The sequence below is a fragment of the Moschus berezovskii genome, chromosome 21 (genome assembly GCF_049115385.1).
Source record: "Moschus berezovskii isolate FMDL1 chromosome 21, NW_MosBer_1.0, whole genome shotgun sequence".
In the NCBI taxonomy this organism is placed as follows: domain Eukaryota; kingdom Metazoa; phylum Chordata; class Mammalia; order Artiodactyla; family Moschidae; genus Moschus; species Moschus berezovskii.
Window position 1 is genome coordinate 55,655,455 of NC_142480.1, and position 12,912 is coordinate 55,668,366.

Genomic DNA, 12,912 nt, shown 5'->3' on the forward strand with positions numbered 1-12,912 from the left:
TTCCAAGCCTGCAGAGCCACTAGTACTAAGACCTACTTTGCAGATAAGGAAACTAAGATTCAAAGAGATGAAGCAGTTCACCCAGAATCACACAGCTGACATCACTTCTTCCCCGTGAGGTCCTCAGGAGGTAGGCTCCTTCCAGGGTACGACATTGCCTTCCTAAGGGTGGCCCTTGTCCTTGGTTGGCAGCATTATATCCAAGGCAGGAGAAAGAGAAGAAGCAAAGAAGAGAGGAGAAGGCCCAAGAAAAGCTCACAGGAGATGCCATGGGACACGTTGCCAACCTCTCCTCAGCCAGAATATAGCCTCGTGATAACCAGTCAGGTTGTTGGCAAGACGTTGACAGAGCACTTGACCTGAAGCAGCAGGGCCAACAAGGTGCGGTTGCATTTAAGAGAAGCATACTGGGGATGGTGTCACACATCAGGGTCAGTAATAGTGGGGACCATTGTGACTGCAGGCCTGAGGGCCTTGGGAGGGATGGTTATGGGAAGCCAGAGACCCAGCTGGAGATGTTGCTGAAGGAGAGGGATATTCCTACTGAGCTTTGGTAGAAGAAAGCCATGCTCAGTACTTCCCTGGTGGTCCAGTGGTTGAGAATCCGCCTTCCAATGCACAGGGCATGGGTTCAATCCCTAGTCAGGGAGCTAGGATCTCACATGCCAGAGGCAACTAAGCCCGGGTGCCACAACTACTGAGCCCAAGTGCCACCACCTGAGAATCCATGTACCACAAGGAAAGATAACACAGGATGCAACCAAGATTCTACCTGGGGCAACTAAGATCCGATGCAGCCAAATAAATAAATATAAATAAATACATTTTTTAAAAAAAAAGAGAAGTCATATTTTGGAGATACTGCAGAATTAAAATCAAGAGATCTGATGATGTTATTAAAAATGGAAAAGTAAGAGACTTCAGAAAACAATTATAAAGCTGGCAAAAGCTTATGAGGATTGACTTTTATAGAACTCTGAATTTGAACAAAATTTTACAGCCTGCAGGGGAACATTAAAAAGGGAATATATGGCCCTTCCACAGTGGCAGCCTTTGAAGAACAGCAGCCATGGCTCTGAACTACCCCATGGCCATGGGCCTCAGCAAGAGCCGCAAGGTGACCGAGAACATGAGCAAACTGAGGCACAATAGCCATCGTGGGCAGCTCACCAAACACACCACGTTTGTGCAGAACATGATCTGGGAGGTGTGTCTCTTATGAGCAGCGGGTCATGGAGCTGCTCAAGGTCTCCAAGGACAAGCGGGCCCTCAAGTTCATCAAGAAAAGGGTGGGGGGAGAACAAGATGGCGGAGGAGGGGGTGGACGTGGAGCACATCTCTCTCCATGGATACATGAGGAATACACCTTCAGACACACAAGTGCACGCATAACACCAGCTGAGAGCGGACAGGAGGACCTGACCAGTGTTCAATATATAGAACCACGCATAACTCGACAGGGCAAAGGAATTAGGGAGAATAAATTAGGAATTAGGGAGAAAATCAGGAGTGGACCTGCCCTCGGCAGGTGGAGGAACTGAAGCAGGGGTCGGATCCCCACACTGGGCCACTGTCTGAGTCAGAGGAGAAACATTTAAGGCTGAGAGTGAAACAGCTGATCTGTGGCAGCCCACATGGAATGAGAATCAGACAGTCCTTGCTGCAGCCATACATACCCTGGACAGGAACACTGGCACCCTGGAAAGTGCAGCGGCTCGAAGCTGGAGTTTAGGGATTATGGAGCAATCCCAGGGCAAGGGCTGCTGTTGACTGAAGAGATGGATCGAGGGGATGTGAAGGAGGAGATTGTGGTGGAAATGCCTGTGGAGGAAAGCCAGACAGCCATGGAAGCAAGGTAATACTGCTGAGTCACACGTGGAGGGGGAGCCATCACCAAGCCTCTCTCTCCCCACACACCAGCATTGGCAGCTGAACAATAGAGAGGCTGGCCTATCAAACGCCTGAGGCACTGAATTACAGAGTAGGACCCCAGCCAGGGTGCTCCTTTCAGTGACTGATGCAACAATCTACAGAGTAGGACCCCAGGCAAGGGAGCCCTTTAAGTGCCTGAATGGGCTGAGCTATGGAGAAAGACAGGCCAAAGAAGCCTTCTGATCGCCAGCTACAAGAGGCTCGGAAAAAGACTGTGATAGAACCATAACTCCTGCAGCCAATGGCAGTCCAGGTTCCTGCACCCTTGGCACTGCCAGGTTCCCCACAAGCCAAGCAGCTGCACCACCTCCACGTTCAACTCTCACTGGGGTAGAGCTGCCACAGGCAGAAAATGTCTTGTGTCTATGCGTGCGGGGTTGCTTCGGTAGTGTCTGACTCTTTGTGACCCTGTAGACTGTGGCCTGCCAGGCTTCTCTATCAGAGAGGGGGTTCTCCAGGCAAGAATACTGGAGAGCATTGGCCAATACTGGTTGCCATACCCTTCTAGAGCACTGTATTTCCTGCTTCCCTAGCTGCCAACCCCCTGAGTACCTGGTGCTGCCAGAACCCCTGTGACCCAAGCAGCTGTACCACCTCCACAACTGGACCTCACTGGGGCAGACCCAAGCCCTCCAAGGCAGCCTCAGGAGCAAACCCCAGTGGACAACCCACACGTAGAGGTGGAAATAAAACCACAATTGAAACCCAGGGGCAGTGTGGCTAAGGAAGAAGACCCAAACCCTTCCCACCAGCTGTATAGCTGCCGATTAAGTCCACACGATCAACTAAGCAGACTTTGTGTATATGGAATATATAAAAGGCCACTGAGAGCTTCCACAAAAGAAAACGCACTAGCTCTTATAGCTGTGGACATTGGAGGCAAGAACACACAGGAGTAGGACCAGATTAGAATCTGAGCTGCCCCCCCAGCAGGTCCAGAAATCAGCACAGTGTTGGAGGACATCCTAGGGAGGTAAGGTGGGCTGTGATTCCCAGCCAGAGAAAGGACTCTGACCACAGTGACTCAAGAAAAATATTATTTTGACTTGTTCTGTAGATTCTTTCGGACTTTTTTTATTTCCCTTTAACCCCCTGCCCCGTTGTAGTTGTTGATTTTATTAGCATTAAGAAATCCAATTAAGCTATTGAGCTTTTTTTTTTTTTCTCAGTCACGTTTTTTATTGTTATCTTAAACCTCTGCCTCTACTTTGGGCTTTTGCGGTTCCATGGAGTTTTCCTCTTTTTTTTTCTTTTCCCTTTTTCTTTCCTCTTAATTTTAATTTTTAACTTTTTAAACCTACTATTTTTTCTACATTTATTCCTTTGTTTGCTTTTCCTACTGTTCTTTCCCCCTTGCAGTTAATTTTTTAACGTATATAAATCTTTATCTACCTCTATTTAACTTTGCATATTTATTATTTCTTTTCTTTCCTTTCTCTCAACATTATTTGTTAAGTGTTGTTTTCATTGCTTTATTCCCCACTTGGCACCTTTAGTTTTGTTTTCCAGTTTGTGCTTAAGTTAGTTTTGTTCTTAATTGGTAAATATAATTTTTTATTTCCTTTGTTAGCCAGTTCAACCTACTGTACTTTACTTTTGTTGGACTGTTTTGACTTTGCTCATGGGTGTATATGTATATGTGTATGTTCCATTATTTTAAATAGTATTTGCCTGATTTTGCAACTGCCATTTGTCTGGGGTTCATCTTTGGTTTCTCATTTGGGGTATTTGTTTTAATTTCATTTAATGCCATAGCAAACCACTTGCAGAATCTTTGTTCCTGACCAGAGATCAAGCCCTGAGCCTTTGGAGTGGGAGCACTGACTCCAAGACCCCAGACTACCAGAGAATTAACCCTACGGAGTATCAAGCAGCGAGAACTCACACAAAGGAAACCACTCGAATACAAGATCTGGCATCACCCAACCACCATTAGCACCCTGTGCAAGATGTCTAATCTAAACAACAAACAAAACAAAAATACAAACCCAACCATCAGCAGATAGGATTACCACCTCACTCAGCCTTGCCATCAGAGGAAAAACAAGAAAACAAAAACTCAGCACAAATCTCACCCTATACGAAGCTCACACAAAACACTGGACCAACCTTAGGATGGAAGAAACCAAAAGGAAGAAAGAATTCAACCTTCTTCAAGGAAAAATTTCAACTTTCCTTGAAGCCTGGGAAAAGGAGACTACAAAAACAATAAATTTAAAAAAAATAATGAAAAAGCAGAGAAATACAGCACAAATGAAGCACACTAGAAACACAGAAATTCAAATAAATGAAGAGGAAATAGGCAAACTACCTGAAAAAGAATTCAGAACAATGATAGTAAAGATGATCAAAAACCTTGAAAACAAAATGGAGAAAATGCAAGAATCAATCAATAAAGACCCAGAAGAATTAAAGAATAAACATACAGAGACAAACAACACAATTACTGAAATTAAAAATACTCTTGGAGGAATCAATAGCAGAATATCTGAAGCGGAAGAATGAATCAGTGAGCTAGAAGATAAAATGGTGGAAATAACTTCTGAAGAGCAGAATAAAGTAAAAGGAATGAAGAGAGCTGAGGACAGTCTCAGAGACCACTGGGACCATACCAAATGCACCAACATTCAAATTATAGGAGTCCCAGAAGAAGAAGAGAAAAAGAAAGTGTATGAGAAAACTTTTGAAGAGATTATAGTTGAAAATTTCCCCAACATGGAAAAGGAAATAGTCACTCAAGTCCAAGAGGCATGAAGAGTCCCAAACAGGATAAATCCAAGGAGCAATATGCCAAGACACATACTAATCAAACTAACAAAGACTAAACACAAAGAAAAAATATTAAAAGCAGCAAGGGAGGAGCAACAAGTAACTCACAAGGGAAACCCCATACACTTAATAGCTGATCTTTCAGCAGAAACTGTGCAGGCCAGAAGGGAATGTGAGGGTATATTTAAAGTACTGAAAGGGAAAAATCTACAGCAAAGATTACTGTGCTGCTAAGTCACTTCAGTCATGTCCGACTCTGTGTGACCCCATAGACGGAAGCCCACCAGGCTCCCCTGTCACTGGGATTCTCCAGGAAAGAACACTGGAGTGGGTTGCCATTTCCTTCTCCAATGTGTGAAAGTGAAAAGTGAAAGTGAGGTCAGTCAGTCGCGTCTGACCCTTAGCAAACCCACAGACTGCAGCCTACCAGGCTCCTCCATCCATGGGATTTTCTAGGCAAGAGTACTGGAGTGGCTTGCCATTGCCTTTACTGTACCAGCAAGTATCTCATTCAAAATTGATGGAGAAATAAAAAGCTTTTCAGACAAGCAAAAGTTAAAAGAATTCCGTACCACCAAACCAGCTTTACAACAATTGTTAAAGGGACTTATATAGTCAAGAAATACAACAGAAAAAAAATATCTACAAAATCAACCCCAAACAATTAAGAAAATGACAATAGGAACATATATATCAATAATTACTTTAAATGTAAATGTATTAAATGCTCCAACAAAAAGACACAGGCTGGCTGAATGCATAGACAAACAAGACCCATATATATGCTATCTACAAGAAACTTACTAAAGACACATATAGACTGAAAGTGAGAGGATGGAAAAATATATTCCATGCAAATGGGAAGCAAAAGAAAGCTAGAGTAGCAATCCTCATATCAGACAAAATAGACCTTAAAATAAAGAAGATTACAAGAGATAAGGAAGGACACTACATAACAATCAAGGGATCAATCCAAGAGGAAGACATAACAATTGTAAACATCTATGGGGTTGCACAGAGTCGGACATGACTGACGTGACTTAGTAGCAGTAGCAGCAGCATGCACCCAACATAGGAGCACCTCAATACATAAGACAACACTAACAGACATAAAAGGAGAAATTGACAGTAACACAATAATAGTAGGAGACTTTAACACCCTATTCACACCAACGGACAGATCACCAAAACAATAAATTAATAAGGAAACACAGTCTTAAATGATACATTAGATGAGAGCTCACTGATGCCTTCAGGATATTCCATCCAAATGCAGAAGAATACACCTTCTTCTCAAGTGCCCATGGAAAATTCTCTAAGATAGACCATATCTTGGGTCACAAATCAAACCTCAGTAAATTTAAGAAAATTGAAATCATATCAAGCATCTTCTCCAACCACAACATTGAGACTAAATATCAATCACAAGAAAAAAAAGTGTAAGAAACACAAACACATGGAGATTAAACAACATGTTTCCAAATAACCAACAGGTTACTGAAGAAATCAAAAGGAAAATCAAAAAAGTTCTAGAAACAAATGACAATGAGATCACAACAACTCAAAATCTAAGGGATGCAGCAAAAGCAGTTCTAAGAGGGAAGTTTATAGCAATACAATCCTACCTCTATGAAAAAGAAAAACATCGAATAGACAACCTAATTTTACACCTAAAACAACTGGAAAAAGAAGAACAAAAACAAAATTAGTAGAAGGAAAGAAATCATAAAGATCTGAGCAGAAATACATGAAAAAGAAACGAAAGGTTAATAAAACTAAAAGCTGGTTCTTTGAGAAGAGAAACAAAACTGACAAACCTTTAACCAGACTCAACAAGAAAAAAAGAGAGAAGAATCAAATCAACAAAATTAGAAATGAAAAATGAGAGGTTACAACAGACAATGCAGAAACACAAAGGATTATAAGAGACTATTGTGAACAACTATATGGCAATAAAATAGATAATATGGAAGAAATGGACAGATTCTTAGAAAAGTTCAAACTTCCAATACTGAAAAAGTGAAAGTAAGTGAAAGTGAAGTCACTCAGTCGTGTCCAACTCTTTGTGACCCCGTGGACTGCCGCCCACCAGGCTCCTCCATCCATGGGATTCTCCAGGCAAGAGTACTGGAGTGGGTTGCCATTTCCTTCTCCAGGGGATCTTCCCAACCCAGGGATCGAACCTAGGTCTCCCCCATTGCAGGCAGACGTTTTAACCTCTGAGCCACCAGGGAAGCCCTCTTTCTTTCCAATACTGAACCAGGAAGAAATAGAACTTATGAACAACCCAATTACAAGTACTGAAATTGAAGCTGTGATCAAAAATCTCCCAAAAAACAAAAAGCCCAGGACCAGATGACTTCACAGGAGAATTCTATCAAACATTTAGAGTACAGCTAATGCCTATCCTTCCAAAAGTCTTTCCAAAAATTGCAGAGGAAGGAGCACTTCCAAACTCATTCCACGAGGCCACCATCACCCTGATACCAAAGCCAGACAAAGATAACACAGAAAAGAAAACCACAGGCCAGTATCACTGATGGACACAGATGCAAAAATCCTCAACAAATTTTAGCAAACAGAATTCAGCAGCACATCAAAAACTCATACACCATGATCAAGCTGGGTCTATTCCAGGGATGCAAGGATTCTTCAATACATGCAAATCAATCAATGTGATACACCATACCAACAAACTGAAAGATAAAAACCATATGATCATCTCAATAGATGCAGAAAAAGCATTTGACAAAATTCAGCACCCATTTATGGTTGCTGCTGCTGCTGCTGCTAAGTCACATCAGTCGTGTCCGACTCTGTGCAACCCCACAGACGGCAGCCCACCAAAAACTCTTCAAAAAGTGGGCATAGAAGGAGCCTACCTCAACATAGTAAAGGCCATATATGATAAGCCTACAGCAAACATTATTCTCAATGGTGAAACACAGAAAGCATTCCCCCTCAGATCAGGAACAAGATAAGGGTGCCCACTTTCACCACTATTATTCAACATAATTCTGGAAGTCCTAGCTACAGCAATCAGAGAAGAAAAAGAAATAAAGGAATCCAGATCAAAAAAGAAGAAGTAAAGCTCTCACTGTTTGCAGATGACATGATACTGTACATACAGAACCCTAATCAGTGAATTTAGCAAAGTTGCAGGATACAAAATCAATACACAGAAATCACTTGCATTTCCATATACTAACAATGAAAATTCAGAAAGAGAAATTAAGGAATCAATCCTGTTCACCATTGCAACAAAAAGAATTAAATATCTAGGAATAAACTTACCTAACGAGAAAAAGAACTGTACACAGAAAATTATAAGACACTAATGAAAGAACTCAAAGATGACATAAACAGAGGGAGAGATATTCCATGTTCCTGGGTAGGAAGAATCAATATTGTGAAAATGACTATACTACCAAACACAGTCTACAGATTTAATGTGATCCTTATCAAATTACCAATGGCATTTTTCACAGAACTAGAACAAAAAATTTCACAATTCATATGGAAACACAAAAGACCACAAATAGCCAAAGCAGTCTTGAGAAAGAAGAATGGAGTTGGAGGAATCAACGTTCCTGTCTTCAGATTATACTACAAAGCTACAGTCATCAAGACAGTATGGTACTGGCACAAAAACAAAAATATAGACCAATGGAACAAGACAGAAAGTCCAGAAACCTATGGATACCTTATTTTTGACAAAGAAGGCAAAAATATACAATGGGACAAAGATAGCCTCTTCAACAAATGGTTCTGGGAAAATTGGACAGCTGGCATGCTGTGATTCATGGGGTCACGGAGGGTCAGACACGACTGAGCGACTGAACTGAAATGAACTGAACTGAACTGAACATGTAAAAGAATGAAATTAGAACACCTCATAACACCATACACAAAGATAAACTCAAAATGGATTAAAGACCTAAATGTAAGACCAGAAGCTATAAATCTCTTAGAGGAAAACATAGGCAGAACACTCAATTACACAAATCAAAGCAAGATCCTCTATAACCCACCTCCTAGAGTAATGGAAATAAAAACATAAGTAAACAAGTAGGACCTGATTAAACTTAAAAGCTCTTGCACAGCAAAGGAAACTATGAGCAAGGTGAAAAGACAACCCTCAGAATGGGAGAAAATAATAGCAAATGAAACTGACAAGGTATTAATTACCAAAATAAACAAGCAGCTCATACAACTCAATATCAGAAAAACAAACAACCCAATCAAAAACTGGGAAAACGATCTAAACAGACATCTCTCCAAAGAAGACATACAAATGACTAACAAACACATGAAAAGATGCTCAGCATTGCTCATTATTAGAGAAATGCAAATCAAAACTACAATGAGATATCACCTCACACCAGTCAGAATGGCCATCGTCAAAAAGTTTACAAACAATAAATGCTGGAGAGGGTGTGGAGAAAAGGGAACACTCTTCCATTGTTGGTGAGAATGTAAATTGATACAGCCACCATGGAAGATGGTATGGAGATTTCTTAAAGAACTGGGAATAAAACCACCATATGTCCCAGCAATCCCATTCCTAGGCATATACCCTGAGGAAGCCAAAATTGAAAATTGTTCATTGCAGCACTATTTACAATAGCTAGAGCATGGAAGCAACCTAGATGTCCAATGACAGATGGATGGATAAAGAAGTTGTGGTATATATAGACACAATGGAATATTCAGTTCAGTTCAGTTCAGTCGCTCAGTCGTGTGCGACTCTTTGCGACCCCACAGTCACAGCACGCCAGGCCTCCCTGTCCATCACCAACTCCCGGAGTTCACTCAAACTCATGTCCACAGAGTCGGTGATGCCATCCAGCCATCTCATATTCTGTCATCCCCTTCTCCTGTCCCCAATCCCTCCCAGCATCAGAGTCTTTTCCAGTGAGTCAACTCGTCGCATGAGGCGGCCAAAGTATTGGAGTTTCAGCTTTAGCATCAGTCCTTCCAATGAACACCCAGGATTGATCTCCTTTAGAATGGACTGGTTGGATCTCCTTGCAGTCCAAGGGACTCTCAAGAATCTTCTCCAGCACCACAGTTCAAAAGCATCAATTCTTCGGCGATCAGCTTTCTTCACAGTCCAACTCTCACATCCATACATGACCACGGGAAAAACCATAACCTTGACTAGACGGACCTTTGTTTGCAAAGTAATGTCTCTGTTTTTTAATATACTATCTAGGTTGGTCATAACTTTCCTTCCAAGGAGTAAGCATCTTTTAATTTCATGGCTGCAATCAGCATCTGCAGTGATTTTGGAGCCCAGAAAAATAAAGTCTGACACTGTTTCCACTGTTTCCCCATCTATTTCCCATGAGGTGATGGGGCCAGTGCCATGATCTTCGTTTTCTGAATGTTGAGCTTCAAGCCAACCTTTTCACTCTCCTCTTTCACTTTCATCAAGAGGCCTTTGAGTTCCTCTTCACTTTCTGCCATAAGGGTGGTGTCATCGGCATATCTGAGGTTATTGATATTTCTCCTGGCAATCTTGATTCCAGCTTGTGCTTCTTCCAGCCCAGTGTTCCTCATGATGTACTCTGCATATAAGTTAAATAAGCAGGGTGACAATATACAACCTTGATGTACTCCTTTTCCTATTTGGAACCAGTCTGTTGTTCCATGTCCAGTTCTAACTGTTGCTTCCTGACCTGCATACAGGTTTCTCAAGAGGCAGGTCAGGTGGTCTGGGATTCCCATGTCTTTCAGAATTTTCCACAGTTTATTGTGATCCACACAGTCAAAGGCTTTGGCATAGTCAATGAAGCAGAAATAGATGTTTTTCTGGAACTCTCTTGCTTTCTCCATGATCCGGCGGATGTTGGCAATTTGATCTCTGGTGCCTCTGCCTTTTCTAAAACCTGCTTGAATATCTGGAAGTTCACGGTTCACATATTGCTGAAGCCTGACTTGGAGAATTTTGAGCATGACTTTACTAGCTTGTGAAATGAGTGCAATTGTGCAGTAGTTTGAGCATTCTTTGGTATTCCCTTTCTTTGGGATTGGAATGAAGACTGACCTTTTCCAGTCCTGTGGCCACTGCTGAGTTTTCCAAATTTGCTGGCATATTGAGTGCAGCACTTTCACAGCATCATCTTTCAGGATTTGAAATAGCTCAATTGGAATTTCAACACCTCCACTAGCTTTGTTCGTAGTGATGCTCTCTAAGGCCCACTTGACTTCACATTCCAAGATGTCTGGCTCTAGGTGAGTGTGAGTGACCACACGATTGTGATTATCTGGGTCATGAAGATCTTTTTTGTATAGTTCTTCTGTGTATTCTTGCCACCTCTTCTTAATATCTTCTGCTTCTGTTAGGTCCATACCACTTCTGTCCTTTATTGAGTCCATCTTTGCATGAAATGTTCCCTTGGTATCTCTGATTTTCTTGAAGAGATCTCTTGTTTTTCCTATTCTGTTGTTTTCCTCTATTTCTTTGCATTGATCGCTGAGGAAGGCTTTCTTATCTCTCCTTGCTATTCTTTGGAACTCTGCTTTCAGATGCTTATATCTTTCCTTTTCTCCTTTGCTTTTCGCTTCTCTTCTTTTCACAGCTATTTGTAAGGCCTCCTCAGACAGCCATTTTGCTTTTTTGCCTTTCTTTTCCATGGGGATGGTCTTGGTCCCTGTCTCCTGTACAATGTCACGAACCTCCGTCCAGAGTTCATCAGGCACTCTATCTATCAGATCTAGTCCCTTAAATCTATTTCTCACTTCCACTGTATAATCATAAGGGATTTGATTCAGGTCATATCTGAATGGTCTAGTGGTTTTCCCTACTTTCTTCAATTTCAGTCTGAATTTGGCAATAAGGAGTTCATGATCTGAGCCACAGTCAGCTCCTGGTCTTGTTTTTACTCAGCCATAAAAAGGAACGCATTTGAGTCACTTTTAATGAGGTGGATAAACCTAGAATCTATTATACAGAGTGAAGTGAGTCAGAAAGAGAAGGATAAATACTGTATTCTAACACATATATACAGAATCTAGAAAAACGGTTCTGAAGAATTTACTTACAGGGCAGCAATGGAGAAACAGACATAGAGAACAGACTTATGGACACGGGGAGAGGGGAGGAGAGGGTGAGATGTATGGAGAGAGTAACAAGGAAACTTACATTACCATATGTAAAACAGATAGCCAACGGGAATTTGCTGTATGGCTCAGAAAACTCAAACAGGGGCTCTGTATCAACCTAGAGGGTTGGGATGGGGAGGGAGATGGGAGGTTTAAAAGGGAGGGGATATATGTATACCTATGGCTGACTGAGGAGAAGGCAATGGCAAGCCACTCCAGTACTATTGCCTAGAAAATCCCATGGATGGAGGAGCCTGGTAGGCTGCAGTCCGTGGGGTCGCTAAGGGTCGGACACGACTGAGCGACTTCACTTTCACTTTCCACTTTCACACATTGGAGAAGGAAATGGCAACCCACTCCAGTGTTCTTGCCTGGAGAATCCCAGGGACGGGGGAGCCTGGTGGGCTTCCGTCTATGGGGTCACACAGAGTCGGACACGACTGAAGTGACTTAGCAGCAGCAGCAGCATGGCTGACTGATGCTGAGGTTTGACAAAAAACAGCAAAATTCTGTAAAGCAATTATCCTTCAATAAAAAATAAATTAAAAGAATGTAAAGTAATTAACCTCCAATTAAAATAAATTTTTTAAAATAAAGAAGAAAAAAAGAGTGGGGACACACAAAAATGCTAAGAGGAAGAGAGAGGAGCTGAGCAACGCCATGGCCTCCATGAGGAAAGCGGCATCCAAGAAGGACTGAGCCCTTCCCCTCTGTGCACAATAAACCTTTTCAGATAAAAAAAAAAAAAGGAAAGAAGCAACACAATTTTCATTCTAAAAAAAAAAAAAACCGCAGTTCAGTTCAATTGCTCAGTCATGTCCTACTCTTTGCAACCCCATGGACTTCAGCATGCCAGGCTTCCCTGTCCATCACCAACTCCTGAATCTTGCTCAAACTTAAGTCCATTGAGTCAGTGATGCCATCCGACCATCTCATCCTCTGTTATCCCCTTCTGCTCCCACCTTCAGTCTTTTCCAGCAACAGAGTCTTTTCCAATGAGTCAGCTCTTCGCATCAGGTGGCCAAAGTTTTAGAGCTTCAGCTTTAGCATCAGTCCTTCCAATGAATGTTCAGGACTAACTTCCTTTCTGATTGACTGTTTTGA

The 12,912-nt window shown here is 41.9% G+C and overlaps 1 pseudogene; it reads left to right on the forward strand.

Moving 5' to 3' along the window:
- The first annotated feature begins 1,069 nt into the window (after nucleotides 1-1,069).
- On the forward strand, nucleotides 1,070-12,507 carry LOC129550021 (large ribosomal subunit protein eL36-like; annotated as a pseudogene).
- Nucleotides 12,508-12,912: the final 405 nt, after the last annotated feature.